Consider the following 19,689-nt stretch of genomic DNA (forward strand, 5'->3'; position numbering starts at 1 on the left):
TTCCGTATTTTACACATTTTATGACCTGAACAAAAGAAAAGGTCTTGTTATAAAGAGAGAGTGGTATATTTAGCAGTACTTTACTTAAAATACACTCACAGGATATATGTTAACTGCTTAAGGACCGCCCCTTGTACATTTACTACGGCAGGTCGGCCCTTTAGCGCAAAATCATATATCTGCACCGTGATTCTCATCTTTGGCTCTCAGGCGCGCGCATCCGTCGCCAGAGCACCGCTACCGCTGTGTTTGGACACAGTGGGAGCCAATCAATGCGTCCGGCAGCCGCAATGGCTACCTGGAACCCGGCGATCATTCGTAGAGAAGAAGAACGGTGGCCTGCCTATGTAAACAAGGAAGACCACTGTTCTGCCAGAAAGGAAATTGGAGATCTCCTGTTTCTGCTGAGCAGAAACATGGATCTCTGTTTTCCTTTAGTCAAAGCACTCCTCCTACAGTTGGGCTGCTTTCACACTGAGGCGCTTTAGAGGCGCTATAGCACTAAAAAAAACGCCTGCATAGCACATGTAAAGAGCCTCTCCTCTCACGCCAATGTGAAAGCCTGGGTGCTTTCACACTGGAGCACTGTGCTTGCAGGGCGGTAAAAAAAGTCCTGCAAGCAGCATCTTTGCAGCGCTGTAGGAGCGGTGTATACAGTTCCATGTGTGGAGGGAAGGGCCTGCAGGCTCCTGTAAAAGTCTAGTACCCTACCTCATATTTTGTTTCAAGAGTGTAAAATGAAAACACATATCCTTGGCATCCCTTTACACTTTTATGTTCCTCCCTGTGTGCCACTGAGTGCTGCTGACTTTGTGAAATCTGCTGATCAGTTGCTTGAGCATGCAGGTCTAAAGGGATGCTGGTGATGCCTCATTTCATATTATTCTTGGAAACTAAAAGATTGATGCAGAGAAAGCTAAGAACTGTGAGAGGTGGGCAAGGACAATAAAGATCAACAGGAGGGGAGATTGATAAATGAATGAAGTCTTTTAGAAAGTAAATGAAGGTTGGCTCAAGATTTCTGCTGAAGCTTCAAAAGGTTATATTGTAAAGGTGCAAGTTTGCTGAGAATTGAGAGTAATCAGTTTCAACACAGGAGAGAACTTTATACAAGTTTGGGAATACAGTAGGTGACCGCATCGGGAAAGGAAAATGTTTTATTTTCCTTTCCCGATAAGCGACAAGCATCGCTGGCCGGGTTCACACTGGTGCGGGAATCCGAATTGGATTCCCGCCAATACCAGGCACTGTGTTTGGTATGAATCCTAAGGGAGAACTCCACGCCAAATAAAAAAAAAAACGCATGGGTTCCCCCTTGGGAGGCATACCAGGCCCTTAGGTCCGGTAGGGATTTTAAGGAAAATCCCCTACGCCGAAAAAAACGGTGTGGGGTCCCCCCCAAAATCCATACCGGACCTCTATCCGAGCACGCAGCCCAGCCGGTCAGGAAAGGGGGTGGGGACGAGCGAGCGCCCCCCCCCCCCTCCTGAGCCGTACCAGGCTGCATGCCCTCAACATGGGGGGCGCGGCCCCCCCACCCCAAAGCACCTTGTCCCCATGTTAATGAGGACAAGGGCCTCTTCCCGACAACCCTGGCCGTTGGTTGTTGGGGTCTGTGGGCGGGGGGGGGCTAATAGAAATCCGGGAGCCCCTTTAATAAGGGGGCCCCCGGATAGCGGCCCCCACCCTATGTGAATGAGTATGGGGTACAATGTACCCCTACCCATTCACCTGTGAAAAAAAATGTAAAAAAAAACACAACACAAGGGCTAAAATAGTTTATTGCACAGCTCCGGGGGTCTTCTCGCCGGACTCCTCCACTATCTTCTGCTAGCTCTTTTACTAGCGGAGGAGCCTGGCTTTCTTCTTCGTCGCCTCCCTCTTCTTCCGACTTCAGGGGGTCTTGTCCCCCTCTTCGGTTCTTCTTGCCGGGCCACCGCTTCTTCTTCCAGCTCTTTTACTAGCGGTGGCCCAGTCTTCTGTTACCGTGGCGGCGGCGGCGGCCGCCTTACGTTCTTCTTCTTCTGGAGATGTTGACTCAACGCTCTCTCTGGCCGCAATGCCAGGGACGCGGTGCGCGGCGACTTATATAGGGACAAGGGGCGGGGTCACCGGTTGATGTCACATGCCAATTTTACATCTTTATCCCTAACATTTCACAATGATTCACTCTTTTAATCATGTAATTCAACAAGAAACATCTGCCCTATACTTCATAGCATCCATGGTGATTTTGGAAACAGAACAGAGTGTTTTCAAAAATATCACGCCTCCTGTTGGGTTCTTGGACAATCCGCATTCACCGTAACACATTTTGTGACAGTGTGATAATTGGATTAATGTGGATTTAAAGGCAACGCTGGAGTGAGAGAGGGTCAAACTGTCAGGTTTTTTTTTTTTTGCAATGTATCCCATTAGAGAGATTCTTCATTTCCTGTTCTATAGCCAAAACAGGAAGCGAGAGGAAATGTCTCCCAAGTGAGGAAATCCCTGGTTGTCACCGGGGTCCCCGGAGCTAGTGTCCCCATTGGAAGATTTCCTCTGTATTCCTGTTCTGGTGACAACCCAAAATTTAGGATTTGCTTCCTGTGATAAAGGTAAACAGGATAAATAGAGTGAATCTAATCTCTCTTTATCGAGTAACAAGTAAGTATTTTATTGAAAACCTAGTTGGTTGCTTAAATGATATCTATAGCAGATACTCTGATGTTAAGATGTTTTACAGTTGGCTCAGTATCAGCATGCGTGTCCTTGGTATGAGCTGTATATTTCAAGGCAGCTCTCATTTATGATGCATTAGCACTCTGAGGTCTTTCAAAACTGTATGAAGGTCCATTTAAAGACTCAAGTCACACAATGAAAAAGTTACACTGCAGCACTGATGTCTGCGGACAGTGTAAATCTACTTGTAATCCTGGTACTGTTCCGGATAACATTGGTATAAAGTATTTTTCTTACTCCAGGGAGTATTTCAAGTAGATTATATTTGATACGTTTTATAGTAGCTCTTGCAGGTTGATTTCTATAATTATATTACCAATGGTATATATCATACAGGCATATTGTAATACTTTAGGTTATTGAAAACATATGCAGTATGTACTAGGGTTATGCAAAAATAGATGATATTATCAGCGAAATGCAGATACCTAAAGACACCCGTGTTCCTCTTCTACAGGACCCTGGGAGCAATATAAAAATTCCAGCTCTTGGCTCTGAAGTCAGATATTTAAAGTAGAATTCCAGGTTTAATATGACTTTAAATACCGTATTTATCAGCGTATAGCACCTTAACTTTAAGACCCCTTTAACACTGGGGCGTTTTTCAGGCGCTTTAGCGTTAAAAAAAAGCGGCTGTAAAGCGCTTGAAAGAAGCCTCATCTGCAATCCCAATGTGAAAGCCCAAGTGTTTTAAGAGCCCTTTTATACTGCCAGCGCCCGAAAAATGCTCGTAAAGCCCCGCTTAAACTAGCAGCACTTTACCAGCATTTTTCGAGTACTAGTGGGGCGCTTTTAACCCCTGCTAGTGGTCAAATAAAGGGTTAAAAGCGCCCACAAAGCACTGCTGCCAAAAGCGCTTTGCAGGCGCTTTCCATTGATTTCAATGGGAAGGGGCGCTTTAAGAGCGGTGTATTCACCACTCCAAAAGCGCTGTAAAGAAGCTGCTTGCAGGACTTTTTTTGATGCCCTGCCAGCGCAGCGCCTCAGTGTGAAAGCAATCGGGCTTTCACATTGGGATTGCAGTTGCGGCTTGTTTCAGGCGCTTTACAGGCACTTTTTTTTAAGCTAAAGTGCCTGAAAAATGCCCCAGTGTGAAAGGGATATCAGTGTGAAAGCACTCTGGATTTCACATTGGGATTGCAGATGAGGCTTCTTTCAAGCACTTTACAGGCGCTTTTTTTAACGCTAAAGCGCCTGAAAAACGCCCCAGTGTGAAAGGGGTCTAAGAGGGAAGTTTCAGAAGAAAAACTTTCCACAGCCCCCTGCATAATACACAGACCCCTTTCATTTTAAAAAGCCCCCCCCACACACACACACCCAGGAGACCCCCAGTCTCCTGGGACAGCGCTGCCAGCATACTCTAAAATTGAGAAAAAATCACTGCCAGCTCCTTCTCATACACCACTCCTCCTGTGTCACTCGTAAATCAAAGTTTCTAAATATCTCCATTAATGCTGCTCTTTCATGGACCCGGTCATGTGACTGCACTCCTCTTTCATTGACGGTCACATAACCGCTCTACTCCTCCAATCAAAAGCCATGCTTGAAGAGTAGGTGGAGCGGGAGGAGAAGAGCGGCCAGAATGAGTGACGTTAATTGAGGGATTTAGAGGCTTAGATTAACATTGAGAGTGACACAGGAGCAACAGTATATGAGAAAGGCTGGCAGTAATGATTTATGAACTTTAAAGTATGCTTGCAGCGCTGTCCCAGGGCCAGGAGAGGCAGGGCGCCAGGCCTGACTCCCTTCCAAATGGGTGGCACCTTGGTCGGAACACCCGACCCTAGCCCCCTATTGGTAAAAAAAAAAGATAACGATGTCTAATACGCAGACGCGGTTTACCCTCTATTTTCAGGAGTGTTATATGCCGATAAATACGGTAGTTCATTTGGGCCAAGCTGGCCCAAACAGACTATTTCCATTCCATAACTATACAGCCAATGTGTGTGCTTCAATATACTATGGTAGCATTAGCTATATGCAGTATAGGTGGCTTCCCATCTGCTGCCGAGGCAAAGTCGAGTTGGGCTTCTCTTCCATTCAGGACAAGCCTTGTACTTTTATGAATTAATACAAGATTCCTCTCATTGACTGAGGTGGAATTTGTGACATCGTTCGCCACCTTTCCACCTCGGCCAATCAGAGGAAACCTTGCATTGATAAAAATACAAGCCTTAGCCTGAATGGCTTAGAAACGCTTAGCCCAACTTTAATTTATTGGGGGAGCAGGAGGGAACTTGCCTGTACTGCTGCTGCAACACAGCACTACATACTGTATGACGCTAATGCTACTACAGTATATTAAAAACGTAAACCGGTTTCATAGTTATGGAATGGAAATAATCCATTTGGGCCAGTTTGGCTTAAACAAACTGTTTAAAGCAGGGGTTTTCAACCTTTTAAAGCGCATGGGCTGCTTAAGTAATTTTGTGGTCGGTCGCGGGCCACAGTGAAACAAAATGGTTCAAAATTTCAATTTATTTTATTTTGAATAGCATAATGAAGATTTTAAATAACAATCGGGATCATCAGTTTCCGTGGGACCAATCCCCATTGAATGTTTACCCACTGTTTATTGACAATCACATTTTCTATTAACCAGATCACCATTAAAGTGGTTCTTAAGCCACTCTAACATGTTTACACCATCTGCCTCCTATTGTAGTATCCCCCTCTCTGTGTGATTTATAAAATAAATGCTACAAATACCTCATTTCACAGCCGAGATTATGATCACATGAACAGCCAGCTGTTTCCTTTCTTCCTCTGAGAGATGCAGTAGGAGGGGCTGAGATTCCCCTGCTGACATCAGTCAAGAGGGGAGGAGGAAAGGAGCGAGCTGGCTGGTCATGTGATCGCAGTCTGGGCTGTGAGATTAGGTATTTGCAGAATTTATATTTATAAATCATACAGAGGGGAACACTGCAATAGGAGGCAGTGCTGAATGTGTATACGGGTTAGAGTTATGCAAGCAGCAGGAGGGGGGAGTGGCAGCACTGTCACGAGCAGAGGGGGGAGGGGGACACAGGAGCAGAGAGGAGAGCAAATAGCTTGATGTGGATGACAGAGGCACGTAAACTGTCCACAGTGTCTGGTCTCAGCAGCCATGATAAACCATGGTCAGTTTACAGAGGGGTGAGGAGAAACTGGCAGGATCAGCCAGGTGTTACAAGGGGCCAAATGACACAGGATACATGCAATCCCCTCTGTTAGAAAGCGTCCTATGCTGCAGTGTCTGTGCTTTGTAAAAAAAATATGCCTATTTCTACCTGAATTTACAGCGCCGCTCTGCGGTCACATGACTCCTCGCTGCACTCTCTCCCCGGCTGAGGTCTCGGCTCTCGCCTCTCCTCCCGACTGATGTCAGCGGGGGATTCTTGGCCCCTCCTGCTCTAGCTGTTAGATTGGGAGAGGGAGCAGCAAGCAGTCACGTGAGCATTGAGCGGCGCTGTGAATTCAGGTAGAAATGGGCATGTTTTTTACAAAGCGCATACACTGCAGCATAGGACTTTTTCTAACAGAAGGGATTGCGTGTTATTTACTAAGTGGCTAAAGAAAAAACAGACCAGGGAAGTGCATGCCCTAGTAGTGCAATAAACATCTTTATTAACCACTTCCTGACCACACTATAACAGAATGATGGTTACAGCGTGGACGGACAGTTCTTGAGGGTATAATATGACATCCTCCCGTGATCCCTTGGGCGGTGCGCAGCTGATCACAATGGAAACACGCCAGTTATCAGCATTCCTTTCCTCACACTGACAGGACGAGGAGAGCTGGTAACTGGCTTTTATGAAAGGGACATCTCTACTGCTTATCAGTGTCCTGATTATCAGTGCAGCCCCAAAAGTGCCCATCAGTGCTGCTGACATTATTTGGAGGCAACACTTTATGCCTGCATTTAAAGTGATTGCATTTTATTTTTGTTGTTTAAAATAACAAACATGTTATACCTACCTGCTCTGTGCAGTGGTTTTGCTCAGAACAGTCCCGATACTCCTCTCCACGGGTCCCCCACCTGCACTCCTGGCCCCTCCCTCTTGCCCTGTGCCCCGGGAGCAAGCAGCTTGCAATGAAGGCACCCAAACGGGCTCACTCTGGAGCTGCTGCTCTGCTTGTCTAGTTACATACACAGCCGCAGCGTGGTCCTGCCCCTTCTCTCTCCATTGGCTCACTGGCTGTGATTGACAGCAGCAGGAACTAATGGCTCCCATTGCTGTGTGAGCCAAAAAGGTGTTCTTATGCACATCACTGGATCAAGATGGGGCTCAGGTAAGTATTGGGCCGAGGGGGGGGGGGGCTGCTACACAGAGAACGTTTTTTTAACTTAATGCTTAGAATACATGAAGTTAAAAAGCCTTGAGCCTTTAGAACCTCTTTAAAGTGTTTATATATTCAAATTGTATATGGATAGGGCAGGGCTCGGCAAACCCCGGGCGCCAGGTCACATTTGCGACTAGAATTAGCAACAAACTTTTACCCTTTAAAATCTCCATTGGCGACGTTTAAAAAAATTCTACAGGTTGTTTTGAGTTGCAGAGGAGGTCTAGGGCTAGAATTATTGCTCTCGCTCTACCGATCTTGGCGATACCTCACATGTGTGGTTTGAACACCGTTTTCATATGCAGGCACTACTCAAGTATGCATTTGCTTCTGCAATCGAGCTTGGCGATTTGACGTCGCTTCCGCCCTGCAATGACTTGGAGATGGGGGTCATCTTCCCCTCACTGGTCTCCATATCAGGCCAGGGACAAGTCCGGATCGCCTCCACTGTTACCGGCGGCCATGGTAAGCAGTGAAGGGCACCGAAGCGTGGCGGGGGGGGGGGGGTTTGTTGGTCTTTAAAAAAAAAACCTGGCTCCTAATTATTTTAGCTGGCTCTTAGATTACAAGCAAATTTGTCAAGCCCTGGGATAGGGTAAGGATTGCTTAAAACGGCTGTCAGTTTTATTTATAGTTTTTTTTTTTTCGTGTTGCTTTTTTATGACCTTGCTGCTTTGTTATTTCCTGTCCTGGAGATACAGCAGGAACTGAGAGGAAATCTCTCGAAAGCTTTACAGTTGTGGCCAAAATAAATTTGCCAACTACCAGATTTAAAAAGCAAGATACTGTTAAATTAAAGACCTTCACCCCACCCCCAATGTAAAATGTCAGGGATTTTTTTCTCTGCCCCTGCCACCCCACTGCCAGTCTCTGCTAGGTAAGAATGACATGTCCCTGATCCCGCAGCCTCCTTGGATAGCCCTGTCACATATTCCAGAGGTAGGCTGCAGGAGCTGCTGATGGGTAGACCCGACGATGCGTCATCAGGAGGTGGCTGCAGAACCTAAAAGAGATAGCCAGATCCTGATGATGTCAGAGAAGAATATGGTCAAGGATGGGTCAGCAGAATAAAGCTGGATTTGCTGGGCACATTATTGGACAACCATGTGTAACTGGTAAGACAGAATAGGTTTAAAAAAAAAAAAAAAAAAAGAAGGGGGGGGGGGCATGTGTTAAAGTTCCTCTTTAAAGTGTAGGTCCAGCCAAAATGATTGTTTTAGTTTTGGACTGAGTAAGGATTAGAACCCCCGTTGTATTATGGTGCTCCAGGGTGTGAGTGATCTTGAATCTGTAGTATTGAAAACAACAATAGGATAGATTTAAATACATATTACTAAGCTACATTACAGGGACACTGATCAGTTGAACACTAAGGCCTCATGCACACGAGACGCAGTTAAACGCGCGTTCAGATGCAGTTGGACAGTTTTTTCAACTGCACCTGAACTCATTCAATGTTATCCTATGTGTCCATGCACACAGTCTCGTTTTTTTGCGTTTATATGCAGTTGCGTTTAATCACGTTTTTCCAGAAGCAAAAAAATGCGTTCAGAGACAAAAATTTCTGCGTTTCAGACGCAAAACGGGGCTAAACGCGGCTAAACGCGGCTGAACGCGGCAACCGCGTTTAGCCGCGTTTGCGTTTATATGCGTTTTTAAAGGTGACCTTTTTTTTTACATTAAAAATCTCAAAAATGATTGCAAATGATGAAAAACCATTAGAAAAATATTTTAAACAATTGCAATTGCAAGTGGACAATCCACAACTTGTGGCAAGTGACGTGGCAAGTGGACAATCCACAACTTGTGGCAAGTGACATGGCAGGTGGCAAGTGATGTGGCAAGTGGACAATCCACAACTTGTGGCAAGTGACGTGGCAGGTGAAGTGGCAAGTGACGTGGAAAGTGGACAATAGACAACTTGTGGCAGGTGACGTGGCAAGTGACCTGGCAGGTGACGCGGCAAGTGACTTGGCAGGTGACGTGGCAAGTGGAAAATCAACAACTTGTGGCAGGTGACTGGCATGTGACGTGGCAAGTGGACAATCCATAACTTGTGGCAGGTGACGTGGCAAGTGACGTGGCAAGTGGACAATCCACTTGTGGCAGGTGACGTGGCAGGGGACGTGGCAAGGGACGTGGCAAGTGGACGATCCACAACTTGTGGCAGGTGATGTGGCTGGTGACGTGGCAAGTGGACAATCCACATCTTGTGTCAGGTGACGTGGCAGGTGACGTGGAAAGTGGTGTGGCAAGTGGACAATCCACAACTTGTGGCAGGTGATGTGGCTGGTGACGTGGTAAGTGGACAATCCACAACTTGTGGCAGATGGCATGGCAGGTGACGTGGAAAGTGGACAATCCACATCTTGTGGCAAGTGACGTGGCAAGTGGACAATCCACAACTTGTGGCAGGTTATGTGGCAAGTGATGTGGCAGGTGATGTGACAAGTGGACAATCCACATCTTGTGGCAAGTGACGTGGCAGGTGATGTGGCAAGTGGACAATCCACAACTTGTGGCAGGTGACGTGGCAGGTGATGTGGCAAGTGACGTGGCAGCTGACGTGGCAAGTGGACAATCCAAAACTTGTGGCAGGTGACGTGGCAAGTGACGTGGCAGGTGACGTGGCAAGTGATGTGGCAAGTGGACAATCCACAGCTTGTGGCAAGTGACGTGGCAAGTGGACAATCCACAACTTGTGGCAGGTGATGTGGCAGGTGACGTGGCAAGTGAACAATCCACAACTTGTGGCAGGTGACGTGGCAAGTGACGTGACAGGTGAAGTGGCAAGTGACGCGGCAAGTAGACAATCCACAACTTGTGGCAGGTGATGTGGCAAGTGACGTGGCAGGTGATGTGGCAAGTCACGTGGCAAGTGGACAATCCACAACTTGTGGCAGGTGATGTGGCTGGTGACGTGTCAAGTGGACAATCCACAGCTTGTGGCAGGTGGCATGGCAGATGACGTGGAAAGTGGACAATCCACATCTCGTGGCAAGTGACGTGGCAGCTGACGTGGCAAGTGACATGGCAAGTGGACAATCCAAAACTTGTGGCAGGTGACGTGGCAAGTGACGTGGCAGGTGACGTGGCAAGTGACGTGGCAAGTGGACAATCCACAACTTGTGGCAGGTGACGTGGCAAGTGAACAATCCACAACTTGTGGCAGGTGATGTGGCAAGTGACGTGGCAGGTGATGTGGCAAGTGACGCGGCAAGTAGACAATCCACAACTTGTGGCAGGTGATGTGGCTGGTGACGTGGCAAGTGGACAATCCACAGCTTGTGGCAGGTGGCATGGCAGATGACGTGGAAAGTGGACAATCCACATCTCGTGGCAGGTGATGTGGCAAGTGACGTGGCAAGTGGACAATCCACAATTTGTGGCAGGTGACGTGGCAGGTGATGTGGCAAGTGGACAATCCCCAACTTGTGGCAAGTGACGTGGCAAGTGGACAATCCACAACTTGTGGCAGGTGCCGTGGCAAGTGACACGGCAAATGCAAGTGTACAACTGCTCTCTATGCTGCTGCTGCTCACTCTGATCAAAATAGCAGAAATAGTTAAAAAAAATGCTTTGAGAGCTTGGGGAGGGTCTACATGATGTTATCTTTATAAACGCGTCTAAACGCAAACTTGTGGCAGGTGACGTGGCAAGTGACGTGGCAGGTGACGTGGCAAGTGATGTGGCAAGTGGACAATCCACAGCTTGTGGCAAGTGACGTGGCAAGTGGACAATCCACAACTTGTGGCAGGTGATGTGGCAGGTGACGTGGCAAGTGAACAATCCACAACTTGTGGCAGGTGACGTGGCAAGTGACGTGACAGGTGAAGTGGCAAGTGACGCGGCAAGTAGACAATCCACAACTTGTGGCAGGTGATGTGGCAAGTGACGTGGCAGGTGATGTGGCAAGTCACGTGGCAAGTGGACAATCCACAACTTGTGGCAGGTGATGTGGCTGGTGACGTGTCAAGTGGACAATCCACAGCTTGTGGCAGGTGGCATGGCAGATGACGTGGAAAGTGGACAATCCACATCTCGTGGCAAGTGACGTGGCAGCTGACGTGGCAAGTGACATGGCAAGTGGACAATCCAAAACTTGTGGCAGGTGACGTGGCAAGTGACGTGGCAGGTGACGTGGCAAGTGACGTGGCAAGTGGACAATCCACAACTTGTGGCAGGTGACGTGGCAGGTGACGTGGCAAGTGAACAATCCACAACTTGTGGCAGGTGATGTGGCAAGTGACGTGGCAGGTGATGTGGCAAGTGACGCGGCAAGTAGACAATCCACAACTTGTGGCAGGTGATGTGGCTGGTGACGTGGCAAGTGGACAATCCACAGCTTGTGGCAGGTGGCATGGCAGATGACGTGGAAAGTGGACAATCCACATCTCGTGGCAGGTGATGTGGCAAGTGACGTGGCAAGTGGACAATCCACAATTTGTGGCAGGTGACGTGGCAGGTGATGTGGCAAGTGGACAATCCCCAACTTGTGGCAAGTGACGTGGCAAGTGGACAATCCACAACTTGTGGCAGGTGCCGTGGCAAGTGACACGGCAAATGCAAGTGTACAACTGCTCTCTATGCTGCTGCTGCTCACTCTGATCAAAATAGCAGAAATAGTTAAAAAAAATGCTTTGAGAGCTTGGGGAGGGTCTACATGATGTTATCTTTATAAACGCGTCTAAACGCAAACGCGTCTAAACGCGTCTAAACGCGTCTAAACGCGACATGCAAACGCGGCAAAACGCGCGTTTCTAAACGCGCGTTTCAGCTTTTTTTTGACAGAGGTTTCATCTGCGTCTCGTGTGCATGAGGCCTAACAATTTCCCATCTTCTCTGCCCGTTTATGCAGAATGCCAGTTCAGTTTTAACGTGCCTCCGTTCAATTATTGCCATTGCACTGCTGTTCAGGGTTAATAACCGTGTACTGAGCTCTGCACTGCCCTCTTCTGTAGTCATGGAATGTTGCACGTGTTTTCTTGTCTCGGGACAGAGAACATCTTTTGGGTCAATAGCTTTGATTCAGTGAGCTGATCGATATGTCAGAAACAGGAATGTAGCTTCACTTCTCCGACTATTCCTCTTCATTACTTGGCCCCATGGGTGAGATCTATCACAAACGTACAGCATGTGTCACATAGGAATAAACTTGGCTTTCATCCATCTGCTGCCAACTGTCCTCTGTCTTTGTCCATCTTGAACTGTCTCAACTGCTGCTACAGCTCTTCCTGTGCTTAGGACTAAGGCAATTATTCCATGTTGGGAAGGCTGGACAGATCCCAGGAGTCAGTTTACTTAGGAAAATTACAGCTGCATTAAAGTTTGTCTTTTTTTCAGTGGAAGCATGTGTTCCCTGGCTGTTTGCAAATGTCTGCTGAATATACATTAATTTGTACACACCTGCATCGTAGTCAAGTGTCGTTATTATTATTTTTTGTGGGTTTTTTTTTTTTATTTTTTTTTTAGGATTTGCTTTGTGTTCCTTTACTTTTCTCAGTACATGCCTGTGTCAGTACATTTTTTTATTTTTAGTCTTCACAAAAAAAATGTTTTAATTATTAAGCACTTGGTATTCACAATTTTAAGATGCACTATATTGAAAAAAATGAATTGCTTATTAGGGTAAATATATATCATCTTACTTATGTTTATTTGTATTTTTATCATTGTTGTTAGTGATCTATTTATAATATACAGTAGATCTGAACATGTGATGACAACTTAGACACCACCCCCTCCCTTTAGAATGTAAGCTCTATGAGCAGGGCCCTCCTGTACCTTTTGTATTGTATTGTAATTGTGTTGTCTCCCTATACATTGTAAAGCGCCGTGTAAACGGTTGGCGCTATATAAATCGTTAATAATAATAATAACTTAGAGCTAACACTCATTTTAGCAGTTTTTCTCCTTTGGAACGTTGTATACCAGCCTTTATTAACCTTTTCAACACAGAGGAACCCTTTAAATATCTTTCCAGTCAAAGGAAACCCATACTTAAAATCACTATATCTACAGCTCATGGTACTTTAGAGCACGTGCCCAACACATGGCCCGCGGGCTGAAATTGGCCCTCCAGGCCATTTCATGTGGCCCATGCACGCAGGTGCTGTATGGGATGGGGCATCAAATTGTAAGCTGCTCTCTGATCCACATCTGTGCCCGGCTGTACAGATTCCAACCAATGATCTTCCTGCATGTGAGAGAGATGTCCGGAGCCGCCAGAAGGTACTAGAGCCAGGCCGGGTAGGTAGGTGAGTTGCAAGGAAACTTTTTTTTGGGGGGGGGTGTACATGGTGGGGGATAAAAGAGAATGGTGCAGAGGTGAGGAAGGGTGAAAGTGAGATGTGGACAGCCCAGAGAGCTGAACCCTGCATATTATGCATAGCACACCTCTAAACCCTGCACTCTATATGTAGCACACGCCTTAACCCTGCATTCTGTACACAACACACCCCTGAACTCTGCACTCGATACATAGGGCACCCCTGAACTCTGTACATAGTACACTCATGGTGTACTATGTACACCACTGTTGCAATTTGACCACACCCACTGCTCAATGTGGTTTATCAGGGTAGGGCGTGGTTGAGTTCCTGCTCCTATTCTCTCAGACAAAAAGCCCTGGGTAAATGTATATAGGCTTATAGATACTACCGGCCCTTTGAGGGCACCACAATGCTGATGCGGCCCTCAATGAAAATTGCGTTTGACACCCCTGCATTAAAGTGATGGTCAGTGGGATACAGTAAATTCTCCTTCAACTTTGGGTAATTGAGAAGAATTATCCCCTTCCCGATAGCTAAAAAGATCAATAGTGTCAGTGGAAACTTACCTGAGAGGCAGAAATAACATATTGCTCAAGTAACCCCTAGCAACCCCTGGAGGAACCCTGGTTGAGAAACCCTCTTCTAGAAATGTGACTGCTGTAAAACAATTACAATAAGCCCACCTTTTCAAATCACTCTGTTATTAGGTAAACTAGCAAGTCAAGTTTCTTAACTGTTGTGCGAAGACTTCTGATCAGCTGTTATTGAGTGTTTGATGTGTAACTGCTAGTCCAGGAACCCATTAGCCTTATTTGCAGCCTGAGGCAGTTGATAGGCCTGGGTAATATATACCCAATAGTTTTGTAAATGGAAGACCATGTGGCTCGGCCCTCCTCTTCCCATGTGACTGTGGTGTCACTTGGTGGCTAATTGCTCAGGGACTCAACACAGTCACATGGGGCAGAGATAAAGTGATCAACCTCATGATAGCTTTAAGTCTTTAGAGGCATTCCTCTTTCCACTTCCAACAGCAGAATTGAGCTGCAGAGGAGCAAAGGCAAGGTAAGTACCGGCCGGTTTCTTATTATTGTTCGTATACGCTGTATTTTATTCATCCACATGTAAGTGTGCTACCTTTTTCTTTAATAAATTGTTCAAACGATATCATGCCATGTTAGCCCCTTTCTTTTTCGGGAATCACTGAGCTCCACGAGGCACATTAATATCTGGAGGGCATTATTGGGAGATGGAGATTTGACCCATTTAAAAGGAGGATATCTTTTGACGGGACCCATCGATTATTTACAAACGCCCAAATTGCTTATTTTTCTGGTAAGCACATTCATTGTACGGTGACGGGCACTTTTATGAGTTTTTGGATCGTGTTTAAATCACCGTGGTGACACCAACTCTTATTTGTATCCACACAGGAACTTTCCTTGAATGGACTTTGATTTATATTTTTTTCACTTTACACATTGTTTTGTTTTTTATGCACTTAAGGTGTTTTTTCATTGTGATAATTATTTAAGGTCAATGTCTATTCATTTTGATATTACTTTTTGACATTTTTTACTATAGGGTTGGCGCAGTTTTTTATTTTTGCAAGGTAAGTACAGTATCTCACAAAAGTGAGTACACCCCTCACATTTTTGTAAATATTTTATTATATCTTTTCATGGGACAACACTGAAGAAATTATATTTTGCTACAATGTAAAGTAGTGAGTGAGGAGTGTACAGCTTGTATAACAGTGTAAATTTGCTGTCCCCTCAAAATAACGCCACACACTAATCCCTCTAATGTTGAATTACAACAAAAGTGAGTACACCCTAAGTTAAAGTGTCCAAATTGGTCCCAATTAGCCATTTTTCCCACCCGGTGTCATGTGACTCATTAGTGTTACAAGGTCTCAGGTGTGAATGGGGAGCAGGTGTATTAAATTTGGTTTTATCGCTCTAACTCTCTCATACTGGTTACTGGAAGTTCAACATGGCACCTCATTATAAAGAACTCTCTGAGGATCTGAAAAAAAGAATTGTTCTCTACATAAAGATGACCCATAGGCTATAAGAAGATTGCCAAGACCCTGAAACTGAGCTGCAGCATGGTGGCCAAAACCACACAGTGGTTTAACAGGACAGGTTCCACTCAGAACAGGCTTTGCCATGGGCGAACAAAGAAGTTAAGTGCACATGCTCAGCGTCTTATCCAGAAGTTGTCTTTGCGAAATAGACGTATGAGTGCTGCCAGCATTGCTGCAGAGGTTAAAGGGATGGGTGGGGGTCAGCCTGTCAATGCTCAGGATATGCCGCATACTGCATCAAATTGGTCTACATGGCTGTTGTCCCAAAAGGGACATCTAAAGGTGATGCACAAGAAAGCCCGCAAACAGTTGGCTGAAGACAAGCAGACTAAGGACATGGATTTCTGGAACCATGTCCTGTGGTCGGATGGAACCAAGATAAACTTATTTGGTTCAGACGGTGTCAAGCGTGTGTGGCGGCAACCAGGTGAGGAGTACAAAGACAAGCGTGTCTTGCCTACAGTCAGCATGGTGGTGGGAGTGTCATGGTCTGGGGCTGCATGAGTGCTGCCGGCACTGGGGAACTACAGTTAATTTAGGGAACCCATGAATGCCAACATGTACTGTGACATACTGAAGAAGAGCATGATCCCCTCCCTTTGGAGACTGGGCCGCAGGGCAGTATTCCAACATAATGACCCAAAATACACCTCCAAGATGACCAGTGCCTTGCTAAAGAAGCTGAGGGTAAAGGTGATGGACTTGCCAAGCATTTCTCCAGACCTAAACTTTAATGAGCATCTGTGGGACATCCTCAAATGGAAGGTAGAGGAGTGCAAGGTCTGTAACATTCACCAGCTCCTTGATGTCGTCATGGAGGAGTGAAAGAGGACTCCAGTGGTAACCTGTGAAGCTCTGGTGAACTCCATGCCCAAGAGGGCTAAGGCGGTGCTCGAAAATAATAATGATCACACAAAATATTGACACTTTGGGCCCAATTTGGACATTTTCACTTAGGGATGTACTTACTTTAGTTGCCAGCGGTTTAGACATTAATGGCTGTGTGTTGGTTTATTTTGAGGGGCCACAAATTTACACTGTTATACAAGCTGTACACTCACTACTTTACATTGTAGCAAAGTGTCATTTCTTCAGTGTTGTCACATGAAAAGATATAATAAAATATTTACAAAAATGTAAGGGGTGTACTCACTTTTGTGAGATACTGTATGTGCTGCTGGGCAGGGCAGCAGTGAAGTAAACTTGCTTGAGCAAAACACAGGTTCACTTTAAGCACAACCTTCCTGCGTGACACAGTGCCCTGAAAGTGCCTCTCACTGGAGCCCATCTTGCATTGTTGAATGTGGAAGGCCTGGCAAGCTCTGGCTTTAAAGCTGTATTCATACTATAATAGCGCATAAACATACATAATCACACAATTTTTGCATGTGTTTAAAAAAACATGCTAAGAACATGTCTTGCTTGTAGTGCCATTCATTGTTAATGACACCCCAAACGGGGCAAGGAAGATAAGTGTTTTTTTGCAAAACGTGCAAAACTGGAAGCTCAAAAAGGTGCTCAAGCTTCTTTACTGTGCAAAGGGCAGCCAGTTGAAATGAACGGGCTACCTTATGCGTGACGTGCGACAACATGCATATGTGCGACTCCTGATGTTGGGTGACATAGTATCCCAGATAGCAAGGATAACTTGCCACAAATTTGTGGCAGTGTTGAATTGTAAGTCTGTTAACTTGCTGCACATTATCATGGGCAAATTTTACACTTGCAGAGCACTTGAAGCTCGCATTCTAGTTGACACTTTTCCAATCTGTAGCACATTTATGTGGCAAGTCTCTAGCAAGAGCAAAGTTGCACTGGTGAGTCTACAGCAAGATCTCTGCAAGTCTACAGCATGCAAAATTCATCCACAGTGACCCCTGTGGTGGGATGACTGAACAGAACTTGCAGCAGACTTGCAGAATGTTTGCAAAGACAGTTGGACTGGAGTCATGCAATGCGGACTTGCTGCAATTGTGAAACAAACTTGGGAAGTCTATCAATTGGTTAGCAAGTTATTTTCAAACTTGAAGCACAGTTGCTAGCTATCTGGAATGAATGGAGGCTAAAAGTTGAAATATGCATACATAATTGGGGGCTAGCGGACGCAATGTGGAGAAATGTCAAGCTTTCAGAGGTGTGTGAAGGAATCTACTGGTGGAGGAATCTACGGGTGTGGAGGAATCTACTGGTGGAGGAATCTACTGGTGGAGGAATCTACTGGTCCACACTTGATGTAGACAGCTGATGTTATGTGTGAATCTTGAATTTCCTGTAAAGTAAAGCATGACTTTAAAGTAAAGCACCAACCCTGTGTTTTTGGAAAGCAAGGCAGTCCTTGTATTAAAGGACCAATGAAAAAGATGTGATAGAAACAGAAGGCAAGGCTAGCCTTGACTTTACAGGGAAAGTATATCGATTCACGTACAACACTAGATGGTTGTATCTCCAGACAATACTGCTTATTTGGACATTTTCTCTGCAAATACGTTTTTCACTATATACTGTCTGAATATTTTAGGGTTTGTGACAGGTTTCAGTTTGTTTACCTTGATTTGTGTGCCTCTATGCTGTTGGCTGGCAGTGAGGACAAGTTACAGGACAGTTTGTCATGAAAGTTGTTTTTCATCATGTTGGAACATAACTGTAACTGACACCAAAGCCTACTCCTAAAACAGATAGAACACTGAAATCCAACGGTTTGTGTGTCTTAGACAGCATAGCATCATGTGTTGAAATCTATAGCAACCAATGAGACGTCATCTTCCATGGGTCTAACGGAGCTAATATATCAATGCAGTATTTTTAATTGGTTACTGCATTCCATTGCAAAGCTCTCAATCAGTCTGCCTTTAAAAGATGTTTCTTTCCTCTTCTTATTTGCCTTTCTTTCCTATAATTAAAAACAAAACAAAAATGAAGGACATTTACTTCCTCTTGAATCAATCATCAATCAGTTTCAACATCTAACCACTCCAAATAATTTCAAATAATTTACAGACAGGTGAGTTTACGACGGGAATATTTTCATCAAGGAAGAGTATGCAATTAGAATAACTAAGGCATTTCTTCCTTCCTGTCTGGCGGTATACCCAGGAAGAGAACAGAGACACTTGGCATACCTCCTTAACAAGCCTCCACCTTCCTTTTCTTCTCCTTATTCTCTCCACCTCCCTTGATTTTTGGTTATTTTTGGGCTGATTCCATCATACTCGGACTTCAAAGTTCGCCACATCTGGGACATGCTGACAGTTTCCATAGCAACAGAATTCTAAGCAGTATAACGCCTTGAGAACAGAGTGGGACTCCGACAGGCCCAGCTTACTGCACAGTTCCTACCAGGTAAAGAAGCAGCACATACAACCAGCCTGAGAGTTCTGCCCAATAAACCACCAGAGACTTCACAGGGACAAAGGCCAACACGTGAAGAGGAGTCATGGGGCCAAGATCTGTGGGTGGGGATGGGCAAACAGACAGATATTAATTCGTAAGAAAAAGATTAATTCAGTTAATCCCATGCAACACAGATGAGGAATCAGACATTTAATTAGAGATAGTGGTAAAATGATAAAGACGAGAGCGAAAATGGCACGTGAAGGTAAATCATATCCGAGATCCTTAAAACTGGTCACAGACATTCAATGCTGATTAGATGGTCTTAGTAATTTTTATTTTTTTTTAATAGAAAGAACTGGCAGATAGTTATGGCTTCCAGCAAAAAAACATGGGAATACCAGGCTACAGGAATATAGCTCCATCCCAGGCTCAGTGCCTCCCAAAGGAAAGTTTGTCAGGAATGGCTGTAGAGCCCTGCAATACCCTACAGACATCTCTGTCATTTTTCATATTTCTATTTTTTTTGCAAGGTCATTATATTCAGTGGTTACCTCAGCAATGTTTGACATAGCATCCAAAGGTTTAAATCAGCCAGACATGTCTTTTTTGTCATTTCCTGTAAAGAGAGCTTCTGTTAGCATTGGGAATAGTTGTGGAAGGATACCCATAGCAGATAACCTTAAAGTGTTACTTAACTCAGAACCTTGCATTCTTTACATCTGGTCTCCCACAGTACACAGAACATGGAAATGCAATTATTTTTAGTAAATAGAAACAACTAAATACCTTTTCTCATCAGCAGTATATTTTAGTTTTGTGACTTCTATCAGTGCATGGTTAAAGCTTGTAGGAGTTTTCATACTACACAAGTTGTCCTATTAGGATGCAAGTCCCCTGACCCTCTGTCTGGACAGTAACAATTGGCTCTGTGCTGATAACATGCACTCTTCC

The 19,689-nt window shown here is 45.3% G+C and overlaps 1 protein-coding gene across 2 annotated transcripts in view; it reads left to right on the top strand.

The window, feature by feature from the left end:
- DPH1 (diphthamide biosynthesis 1) overlaps nt 1-19,689 on the top strand; it is a 467,476-nt gene that overhangs the window by 244,026 nt on the left and 203,761 nt on the right. The window lies entirely within an intron of this gene.

Source organism: Lithobates pipiens, unplaced genomic scaffold (assembly GCF_037356315.1).
Source record: "Lithobates pipiens isolate NorthernLeopardFrog02 unplaced genomic scaffold, aLitPip1_a1.2 Scaffold_16, whole genome shotgun sequence".
Lineage (NCBI taxonomy): Eukaryota > Metazoa > Chordata > Amphibia > Anura > Ranidae > Lithobates > Lithobates pipiens.